This window comes from Salvelinus namaycush, chromosome 30 (genome assembly GCF_016432855.1).
Source record: "Salvelinus namaycush isolate Seneca chromosome 30, SaNama_1.0, whole genome shotgun sequence".
NCBI classification, from domain to species: Eukaryota; Metazoa; Chordata; class Actinopteri; order Salmoniformes; family Salmonidae; genus Salvelinus; species Salvelinus namaycush.
The window spans coordinates 13,208,655-13,220,877 of record NC_052336.1 but is presented as its reverse complement, the minus strand read 5'-3'; the positions used below and the strand labels follow the sequence as shown (position 1 = coordinate 13,220,877).

At 46.4% G+C, this 12,223-nt stretch overlaps 1 protein-coding gene across 1 annotated transcript in view; it reads right to left on the bottom strand.

Moving 5' to 3' along the window:
* Window positions 1-8,766, bottom strand: part of LOC120024807 (pleckstrin homology domain-containing family A member 7-like) — a 125,747-nt gene extending 116,981 nt beyond the window's left edge. Inside the window, exon 1 of the mRNA XM_038969135.1 lies at window positions 8,535-8,766. The gene's annotated coding sequence lies outside the window, so the exon portion shown is untranslated. The remainder of the gene's footprint in view (window positions 1-8,534) is intronic.
* Window positions 8,767-12,223: the final 3,457 nt, after the last annotated feature.

The window sequence follows — 12,223 nt, the reverse complement described above, 5'->3', positions numbered from 1 at the left end:
GGACCGACTGATTCGGTGGGCTCATGTCCTACCCTCCTCGGGTCACCCTGGGGTGACGAGGACAGTGGGGAGCCTTCGGGGGAGGTATTGGTGGCCTACCTTAGCTCGAGACGTTAGGGTTTATGTCTCCTCCTGTTCGGTATGCGCTCAGAGTAAGGCTCCTAGGCACCTTCCTAGAGGGAAGTTGCAACCCCTCCCCGTTCCACAACGGCCATGGTCTCATCTGTCCGTAGACTTCCTGACCGATCTTCCCCCCTCTCAGGGAAACACTACGGTTCTGGTAATTGTGGATCGGTTTTCTAAGTCCTGCCGTCTCCTCCCGTTGCCCGGTATCCCTACTGCCCTACAGACTGCGGAGGCCTTATTCACCCACGTCTTCCGGCACTACGGGGTGCCGGAGGACATCGTTTCTGATCGGGGCCCCCAGTTCACATCCCGAGTATGGAGGGCGTTCATGGAGTGTCTGGGGGTCACGGTCAGCCTGACTTCCGGTTATCACCCCGAGAGTAATGGGCAGGTGGAGAGAGTGAACCAGGAGGTGGGTAGGTTTCTGCGGTCGTATTGCCAGGACCGGCCAGGGGAGTGGGCGAGATACATTCCCTGGGCCGAGATGGCCCAGAACTCACTACGCCACTCCTCTACTAATGTGTCCCCCTTTCAGTGTGTGTTGGGGTACCAGCCGGTCCTGGCACCATGGCATCCGAGCCAGACCGAGGCTCCTGCGGTGGAGGAGTGGGTACAGCGCTCCAAGGAGACCTGGAGGGCCGTCCAGGAGTCCCTCCAACAAGCTACGAGAAGGCAGAAGAGGAGCGCTGACCGCCACCGCAGTGAGGCCCCCGTGTTTGTACCGGGGGAAAGGGTCTGGCTCTCGACCCGAAACCTACCCCTCCGCTTGCCCTGCCGGAAGCTGGGGCCGCAGTGTGTAGGGCCCTTCAAAGTCCTGAGGAGAATAAACGAGGTGTGTTATCGATTAAAACTCCCTTCCTATTATCGTATTAACCCCTCGTTTCATGTGTCTCTCCTCAGGCCGGTGGTAGCTGGTCCCCTGCAGGACGGTGAGGTGCCGGAGGTCCCTCCTCCCCCTCTGGACATCGAGGGGTCCCCGGCGTACATTATACGGGCCATTCTGGACTCGAGACGCCGGGTGAGGGGCCTGCAGTACCTCGTGGACTGGGAGGGGTACGGTCCGGAGGAGAGGTGCTGGGTACCGGTGGAGGACATTTTGGATCCATCTATGTTAAGGGATTTCCATCGCCTCCATCCGGATCGCCCTGCGCCTCGTCCTCCGGGTCGACCTCGAGGCCGGTGTCGGCGCGCTGCGGGAGCCGCGCGTCAGAGGGGGGTACTGTCACGACTTCAACCGAGGCAGGCTCTCCTTCCCGTTCGGGTGGTGCTAAAAAGAAAGCACCGTATTGAAGCTCTGTTGTTCCTGCGTCTGACTTCACACCCCCCGACACCCAGAGCGTTACAGGATAACACGAAAAATTGGGGAGAAAAGGGGGTAAAAAATATATTTTTAAAGAAAAACAAATGACAACACAACCAGGGCAATGATGTGGGCCAATTTATTGGTGCACTGACTGTCCAATCAGTCTAGCAGAAATAAGTAAAAGTCACATATGTCATTCAATCCAGATGACTGCTGCGGTCCTAACTGAATTATGAGATGAATCACCCTTTACCTCTAATGAAATATTTCATGCTTCCTTACACCTGAATTCCGTGTAAAATCAGAGCATGTTGGAGTTGAATAGGCTGTTTACATGAGGACATTTTTGCTTTGAGACTGTTTCAATCTCTCTCGCAAAGTTACGTTTTGTGATGTTTTTGGGGGAGGGGAAATATCAAAGTACTGTGAACAATTGTTCAAAAGATTTGAGGTAATAGACAACAGCTCTCTGCTCTCTTCCAACCCATTCTCAATAACAACATTGTGAACACAACATCCTCATACAATCTATAATCACATTATAATATGCATTCCATAAATGTAGCTCTATATATACACACACAACTGTAGTGATTCATTGTGTATCTATGGAAAAACATCTGTTAACCTCGACTCAATAGAGCAGAAATATCAGCGAGCGGCCTGTCAGAGATGAATGTCCTGTGTTGAGTGTTCCTCTATCTCATCATGGTGTCCAGCACCACAGCCCTCTCTGGGCTCTTTACTCAAGCGTGGCCACTAAGAAGACAGGCCCATTTGTCTGAGGGGCCACTGGACAGATATGAAGTGCTAAGGTCCTCCCAGAGCAGAGCGGAGCCATCCCTCTCCGGCTGCCGTAGACTGGACTGTACCAGCCTGAGAGGCAGCCTGCTCTGGACTGTAATGGACTGTACCAGCCTGAGAGGCAGTCAGCAGCGGCAGCATCACACTTGCTCAATAGGCATCCTAATGTTTACAGTGTGCATGGTAATACCGTGAGTAAACAGACTGGTGTCAGCAGCATATGGCAAACGCCTCCTTAAGGACAACTACAGCCTTTACCAGCTGGCGCATAGTGTTATACCAACCCTGTTAGTATTACTGCGTGTCATGCAGCAAAGTAAAGGAAATAAATCTGGTTGTTTAGAGAGATTTATGGGTTGACATTTTTCAAAAGTTCGCAGGAAGCTGTGGTTGAGCAGAGACATTTCTGCATACAAACAAACAAACACAAAAACGCACTCAAAGCAACACGCACGAAAACACATTACAACCCACACAAACACAGAACAACACACACACAAACACAACAACACAGCTGTCTACTCTGTTTGGTCCTGGCCTGGGCTATGTTCCAGTAACAGCATGTCGTGTGTTGAACTACACCAGGCCCATGCAGTAGTACCCTACCCTCCCCTGTTAATTAGGAACCTGCATTCTTTGGACCGTTTGTTTCAGCCACATTACTTCTGAACTACTTGTCATGGAATTCACTGCATTCCTACTTAGTGAACAAACAGTTCAGGCAGCACAGTGGCCCTGTTTGTTTTGCCATGCCACATAGTGTAGTACTCAGGGAACTGGTTGCAGACCCACTTCAGTAAAACACATGAGCTGACGCACACCCCAAAATGTTTTGTAGACGTGCTTACTAATGAAGAGTAAACTGTTTTATTACATTATATACATATAAAGTGGGTGAAACAGTATGTAAACATTATTCATGTGACCAGTGTTATGTCTCTATGTATACTGAACAAAAATATAAACGCAACAATTTTAAAGATTTTGCTGAGTTACAGTTCATATAAGGAAATTAAATACATTTAAATAAATAAATTAAGCCCTAATCTATGGATTTCAAATGACTGGGCATGTGCACAGCCATGGGTGGGCATGGGAGGGCATAGGCCCACCCACTTGGGAGCCAGGCCGACCCACTGGGGAGCCAGGCCCAGCCAATCAGAATATTTTTTTCCCCACAAAAGGGCTTTATTACAGACATAAATACTCCTTCTCTGTCCTCAGTCTCTCGGTCCCAGCTTTGATGCACCTGTACTATTTCCCCATTCTAGATGGTAGCGGGGTGAACAGGCCGTGGCTCGGGTGGCTGAGGTCCTTGATGATCTTCTTGGCCTTCCTGTGACACCGGGTCCTGTAGATGTCCTGGAGGGCAGGCAGTGTGCCACCAGTGATGCGTTGGGCTGAGCGCACCACCCTCTGGAGAGCCCTGGGGTTGCGGACGGTGCAATTACCATACCAGGAGGTGATTCCGATGCAACAGGATGCTTGCAATGGTGCATCTGTAGAAGTTTGTGAGGGTCTTAGGAGCCAAGTTTAATTTCTTCAGCCTCCAGAGGCGCTATAGCGCCGTCTTCACCACACTGTCTGTGTGAAGGGACCATTTCAGGTTGTCAGTGATGTGCAAGCCTAGGAACCTGAAGCTTTTGACCCTCTCCACTGCGGCCCTGTCGATGTAGATGGGGGTGTGCTCTCTCTGCTCTCTCCTGTAGTCCACAATAAGCTCCTTCGTTTTGTTTACATTGAGGGAGAGATTATTTTCCTGGCACCACTCTGCTAGGGCTCTAAACTCCTTCCTGTTGGCTGTCTCATCATCGTTGGTATTCAGGCCTACCACTGTTGTGTTGTCAGCAAACTTGATGATTGAGTACTGGAGGGGGCTGAGCACGCACCCCAGTGGGGACCCCGTGTTGAGGATCAGCGTGGCAGAGTTATTGTTGCCTACCTTCACAACTTGGGGTCAGCCCGTCAGGAAGTCCAGGACCCAGTTGCACAGGGAGGGGTTCAGACCCTGGGCCCTGAGCTTAGAGTGCACTGTGGTGTTGAAGGCTGAGCTGTAGTTGATGAACAGCATTCTTACATAGGTATTTCTCTTGTCCAGGTGGGATAGGGCAATGTGCAGTGCAATTGCGATTGCGTCGTCCGTTTATCTGTTGGGACGATTTGCGAATTGTAGTGGTCTAGGGTGTCGGGTAAGGTGGAGGTGATATGTTCCTTAACTAGCCTCTCAAAGCTCTTCATGATGAGTGAGTGCTACGGGGCGATAGTAATTGAGTTTAGTTACCTTCATTTTCTTGGGTACAGGAACAATGGTGGACATTTTGAAGCAAGTGGGGACAACACGCTTAAATGACTTGCTCACGTCGGCCATGAAGAACAAGAGCACACAGTCCTCATGAGTGTCGGGGGCCCGCTTTGGCGGCTCTATGTTTGGCTCCTCAAAGTGAGCGAAGGAAGTGTTTAGCTCGTCCGGGAGCGAGGCACCGTGTCCACATTGTGGCTGGCTTTCCCTTTATAATCCGTGCCTGTCTTGAGTCCCTGCTATATGCATCTTGTGTCTGAGTTGTTAAATTGTGACTCCAATTTGTCCCTGTACTGTCGTTTTGCCTCTGATTGCCTTTATGGAGGTCATGCATGGCAGGACAGGAAAATGGTCCAATTCACACACTTTTATCAAGAGAACATCCCTGGTCATCCCTACTGCCTCTGATCTGGCGGACTCACTAAACACAAATGCTTCATTTGTAAATTATGTCTGAGTGTTGGAGTGTGCCCTTGACTATCCGTAAATTAAAGAAAACAAGAAAATTGTGCCGTTTGGAGGCCTAATAGAGGTCATTTGAAATGATTTATACTTTTACTATATTATTGCAATTACATTTACTTTTGATATATTTAAAACCAAATACTTTTAGACTTTTACTCAAGTAGTATTTTACTGGGTGACTTTCACTTTTACTTGAGTCATTTTCTATTAAGGTATCTAAACTTTTACTCAAGTATTACAATTGGGTACTTTTTACACCACTGCCAGTCACCTTGCAATGGTTAAATGCAGTGGTTTGCACTTTCAGTTTTGCGTGAATTCTGCCATCTATCCACAGTTTCTGGTTTGGATAAGTTGTAATCGTCACATTGGGAACAACATCCCCTATGCGCTTCCTGATGAGCCCAGTCACTGAGTCAGTGTACACATCAATACTATTTTCAGAGGCGACCCGGGAACATTTCCCAGTCCGCGTGATCAAAACATTCTTGAAGCATAGATTTCAATTGGTCAGAACAACATTGAACAGGGCCTGAACGTTAGCGAGTAATATACTAGGAAGCGGTGGATGGTATGCATGCCACCTGAGTCTGACTAGGGCCCCACTCCATCTACCTCTTATCTGGCATCGGCGTTTTGGTGCAGCACCCGGGATGAATAGAGCTGCATGAAACGGCCAGTGCTACTCTGCAAATAGGCTAACCACTTCATACACAAAGCTTTTATAACAAGGTTTATCACAAGGGAGGAAATGGAGCTGAAATGGTCATCCCAATGCCCTTCCAAATCATGCATCATTTTCAAAGACAGTACAGCTAAACTCCATTGAGATCAAAACTAAACCCTTGCACAGAATTCCATTGACATCTAGGATTGACAGGAAAAGGTCAGGGGTTATAAAAACACGATATCTTCCATTATCAGGGTCACACAGACACCCCCCCACCCCCACACAGACATACACACACTCCACACAATGACCTTCTACACACTGACAGACCCCACCCGCTGCGAGGAGCAGGCTAGGTCACGTGCTCATTAGCCAGTCGTAATCATGGCTGTGATGTGATTACATGTCTCCCTGTGCTTCCTCCTCCATAACTCTTTCTCTCCATGCAGCACTCTCATGGCTCAGGCCTTATCAGCCTGGGTACCACTCAGAGTTAAGACCCTTCCTAACATCCTCACTGTAACCTGTGGTTAAATCACAGGTTAGATGTTAACAACATTATTGTGCATTTTTACATTGGATTTATAATTACACCATGTCTTTATGAAGATGATTATACTGTTAATATCATAGTATAATAATATCACACTGTTGAAATGTCCAGAGGTATAAACCAGGGATATTTAAGAAATAGGCTAAAGGTCATGTTGACAATGTGGAACTTTACTTAAAAACATTGAAAATGTCTAGGTGTCTCAGCTGGCTTTACAAGACTGATGTTGCAATATTATAGGAAATGCATGCCTTGAATTGCTAAACATTCAGCACACAGGAAATATTTATATTCAACAGCATGTCAGTCGCATGTCAGTTGGAACCAAAACACTTAAGTGTAGTTTATGTTTCCATGTGGTCCTGATAGGGAGCAGCTAGCGTGACTGACAGGTCTAATAGCAGGTCTACCAGAGCTATGATTGCACTAAGGTCTAACTTCCATGTAAAACTTTTCAGGCGCAGCTACAGTCTGTTTACACACTGCTTAAAAGGATGGGAGTATTTTCCACAGAGCAGATTAAATAAAAAATTTGATTTTCTCGGAAAAGCGTTTGAAATGTTCTATTTCATGTTGAACAAGAAAGGTGAAATATATGGCAAAGAAGTTCAGTTGATTGGACATATTCTGCAACACACAAACACTGTTTGAGCTACAGTAAAACACACTATACAGAGCCTCTTCCCCCTCACACCTCTTCCCCCTCCGGAGGCTGAAAAGATTTGGCATGGGCCCTCAGATCCTCAAAAAGTTCTGCAGCTGCACCATTGAGAGCATCTTGACTGGCTGCATCACCACTTGGCATGGCAACTGCTTGCGGTCGGATGCGTTACAGAGGGTAGTGCGTATGGCCCAGTACATCACTGGGGTCAATCTCCCTGCCATCCAGGACCTCTATACGAGGCGGTGTCAGAGGAAGACCTAACAATTGTCAAAGACTCCAGCCACCCACTGTTCTCTCTGCTACCGCACGGCAAACGGTACCGGAGCGCTAAGTCTGGGACCTGAACAGCTTCTACCCCAAGCCACAAGACTGCTAAATAGTTCACCAAATAGCTACCCAGACTATGTGCATTGACCCTTGTTGCACTAACTCTGGCTCTATGCACACACACTGGACTCTACCCACAAACTCACACACTCACACATAACACAGGCACACATTCGCCACACACACTTCCACACTCATCACATACAGTACGCTGCTGCTACTGTCTATCTATCCTGTTGCCTAGTCACTTTACCCCTACCTATATGTACCTATCTACCTCACTTACCTCGTACCCCTGTACGTGGACTCAGTACTGGCACCCCATCTATATAGCCACGCTATCATTGCTCATTGTGTCTTTATTCCTCATGTTACACATTTGTATTTCTATTATTATTATTTTAGATGTTGTATTGTATTCTGCATTGTTGGGAGGGGCCTGTAAGTAAGCATTTCACTGTTAGTCTAAATCTGTTGTTTATGAAGGATGTGACAATAAAACAATTTGATTTGAACCCCAAGCCATAAGACTGATGAATAGTTAACGAAAAAGCTGCATTTACCCTTTTTTTTTTTACTCATCACATACGCTGCTGCTACAGCTTTTTATCTATCCTGTTACCTAGTGACTTTACCCCTACCTATATGTACATATCTTTGATTTGAGAGCGAGCTGAATAGAGTACAATCCCAGGCTTTAATTTCAGTCCAGAGCTTTTTCTCTCAACACATTTTACTTCAGAGTATTTTGTCAGCAGAGGAATTCATTCCTCACAAAGCCCAGACTGAGACACAGTTACACTCAGGGTTGACATAGCTCCAATCTCCCTTGCCCCCACTCCCCCTCTCCTGCTGCGCTGAACAAACGTACAACTTTGGAGTCCAAGGTTCAGCCCGACATGGCACGCCATACCAAATTTCACAGCAAAACAACAGGCTCAGGGTAATCCCTTCTCCAATAGAGGGGCTAAACCCAGGCTGGCAGCAGCGTGGCACAGAGGGGCATGGCCCAGGGGGCTTTTCACCTCACCCTCACACACCAGCTAGCACCATGCTGCACACACACCAGATCCTACGTCAAATACCAGGAACACACTATTCTCTTACAACTCCACAGTCCACTCTCTCTTGCTCACCTCCCACTACTTTGCTTGCCACACATTCTCTCTCTCCTCCTTAACCAAAAGTGAAATGTTATGAAACACATTTCCTTGTGTAACCTCCGATCAGATGTCTGTTCTTTTATCTTCTACTGGATCTGTCCTATTATTCTCTCTCTCTTTTGTTCTCTCTGCACAAAGTGAAGGAGCAGAGCAGTCTCACCTGGCGTGTCCCAGTGGATGATCTAATTCCTCCTAGTTAGACTGGCTGGTGGTGGTGATCCTCATGGTGGTGGCAAGGGGGGAAAAGCTCTCTCTCTCTCTCTCTGCTCAGGAGGAACACCTCAGAACGTTTATCACATCCTCCTTCTTCCTCTCTCCTAACAGCTCTCTGTCCCTCTCCCGCCACTCTCTCTCTCTTGCTCTTTCACTCCCCCTCCCTCAATCTCTCCCTTCTCTCTCTTCCGCTCGCTCTCTCTCGCTCTCTCTCTCAGAGCGGTCTAATGAACTCCAGCCCTGTGTTGGAGAGAGAGGAGATGTCCAGCTGCCAGAGAGATCAGAAGAGGAAGTACCTCTGTCCCACCTCTCTACGGACCAACATAAACACTGGGTTTATACCTGCCCTGCTTTTCTGTCCTGGCAAGTCCTCAGTATTCACACCTTCTAACATGTAAACAACCTCAGTTTCTCACAGTCCGGTCAGATTCACACTTTTGTTACTATTAATCACTTCATCCTGACACACATATTTGGCACTTTTATTGTCATCAGAGTACCTTGTCTTTCCTCTGAGTGGCAGCCTTGGAGCTAGGGGTAGGGGAAGGTGGGAAGGGACATTGACATGGAGTTCTCCCAACATTGAAACCTCATCTTCCTCAGTGGTTGATTTTCCCAAATTTGGGCATGCAATAGTCAATCATTTGCTCCACACTCCGTATCACACATTGTGACAGGAGGCAGAGGGATCTATCTTCTCCTTGTTAACAGAAACCACTGTCTGAGGTAAGACACTTTAATACGTTTGTCTGCTTCTCACACATACTTTTGTAAGGTATAGTACCTATTTTATAACCCCTGCTGTGGGCCAGCAGATTGGCTGAAGACAATAGTGTGCTGTGACCTCATGGGGATGGTGAAGGAAGTGAAACTGATCCAGAGGTATGCAGGCCAGGCCTGGAGAGCAGGTGCTATTGACACTGCCCCATGGTCAATATTGTGAATGATAAACAACCATGGTTCATGTGCCAAAAGGAAAAGCTTAAGAACTAGAAATAAACTGCTAGCAGCTAGCCCTTTCTTTATTCAAATAGTTGATCTTCTTGAAAGGAAAGTTTGCTAGTAAACGATGCAATTGATTTTATAACACATTTATTGCAGAACTTAGACAGTATTCCTTAGCTAATTCAAAAGAGACAAACATTGGGTTGATCATTAAGCTGAGGTGTAGACTGAGCCATCTCAGATAGGCCTCGTCAGTGAGAGATTCAGCAGAGGAATGTTGAATCTGAATCTATTGTGATGTAACTAATGTGGTACGACTTTCAGAGCTATGCAGGTCAGGACACCAAGTACCACTGACTGACTGATTTCTCATCAGTGTCTGCGTTTCTACTAATCACCAATGAGCACCATGGCATGTAGCATTCATTTGACGCAGGGGGTTAATGACTTCTATTGGAAATCTAATCCAGTTATCTGCAACAAACACCAGATTCATATTGGCAGCTGTGCGGCACAATAAATTAGGCTTGTTTTTCCAACGACATAAAAACGAGTGGATCTAATACAAGGCTAAATAATGAGACAGAGTTAGCATGGAGAGTCATAGAGCCCTTTCACCACAATCATTTCCAGTGATGTAAAAGGCCATTACCAATGTGAAAGGGAAGGTACAGAGTAAGTCAACAGAGTCAGGGACATCCAGAATCTAATAAGTCCGGTCAGGCCTAGCAGAGTGAATTATTTTAACGGTGGTTATTATCCCAGCAAAATGAGTTAAGTCCATTAAGAAGATAATCATTCTGCATGAGGATTTACACATGTCCATTTGCCTTTATCAGTTCCCTCAACTAAGCACTACAGCCATGCCAGCTTCAATTCAAACCATTTTGTGGGAAATTATCCATGCAGACCTACAAAAAGCATTTGGTGCATTGAAAAGCTTCTAGTCATTCAATGAGAAAATGTGAAAACCTGCAGGGTACCGCCTGGCTACCCAGCCCTGAGCCCTCCCATCTCATCTCATCACTGACTGGCAAGCCTTGCTTCAGTGAAGAAGACACTCCTCTTCTCTGTACTTTACACATTCTCTCCAATCTCCTTTAGCAGAGTAACTGTCTGTCTGACAGGCTGAGGTTACCTCATTAGGCTGTAATTATGGCCGGACTAAAACATCTCAACCACCCAGCCAGGGACTTTTTTTACAGGTGGATCAACTCTGCCAAGCTTGCCTCTGTGGGACCAATCGGACCCTCTCCTCTCCTCACCCAGGCCCACACCACAGATGGCCAGCTCTAAAGCCCTGAGACACTGCTGGGCACTGGGCACAGAGTGGCCCTGGCAGGTCCCAACACGCTCCATGGGAAGTAAACACAAGGCCTGAACCGTGGCACTGAGTCACGCCAACATACTGACTCAACTCCAGCCACTTTAATAATGGGAATTGATGGAAATTATGTAAAAATGTATCACTAGCCACTTTAAACAATGCCACTTAATATAATGTTTACATACCCTACATTACTAATCTCATATGTATATGTATATACTGTACTCTATATTATCTACTGCATCTTGCCATCTTTATGTAATACATGTATCACTAGCCACTTTAAACTATGCCACTTTATGTTTACATACCCTACATTACTCATCTCATATGTATATACTGTACTCTATACCATCTACTGCATCTTGCCTATGCAATTCTGTACCATCACTCATTCATATATCTTTATGTACATATTCTTTATCCCTTTACACTTGTGTGTATAAGGTAGTAGTTGTGGAATTGTTAGGTTAGATTACTCGTTGGTTATTACTGCATTGTCGGAACTAGAAGCACAAGCATTTCGCTACACTCGCATTAACATCTGCTAACCATGTGTATGTGACAAATAAAATTTGATTTGATTTGACCCTGGCAGGGGGGGATACGCTTGAGGACACAGAGACTGAGCAGCATACAACAGCCAGGCACGATGCCACGATCGTCAAAGGGACTGAGAGAGGACCAAGGCGCAGCGCGTGGAAAGTACATCTTCTTTTTATTTAAAGAAGGAAAAAACAAAACAAACCAACAAAACAGACGACCGTGAAGCTATACAAACATAAGTGCTGACACAAAACACTTCGACATAGACAATTCCCCACAAACAACTAAAGCCTATGGTTGCCTTAAATATGGCTCCCAATCAGAGACAACAATAACCAGCTGTCTCTAATTGAGACCCAATTCAGGCAACCATAGACTTTCCTAGATACCTACACTCAACCATAGACACAGCTAGACTTCTATACTAAACATAAACCCAACTACTCTAATAACCCCCTAAACCTTACAACCACCCTAGAAACTACAAAAAACACATACATTCCCCATGTCACACCCTGACCTAACTAAAATAATTAAGAAAACAAAGAATACTAAGGCCAGGGCGTGACACACGATGCTTCTTCTGACACGGCACATTAAAATGCAGTGTTGTACCACACACCTCCAGCCACAAGGTCGCGCTGCTCCAAAGCAGAGGCTAGCCAACAGCTAATTAGAGAGGCCTGAAAGGAGAGGGGCCCTGGGACTATAATGAGGGGTTTAGCTGGACAAGAGGGCCACTCTCTCACACGCTTTGTTCTCCAGGCTTAGAAGACATTCTGAAAAGTAATCACTCCTCTGATAGAGAATGTTGATGC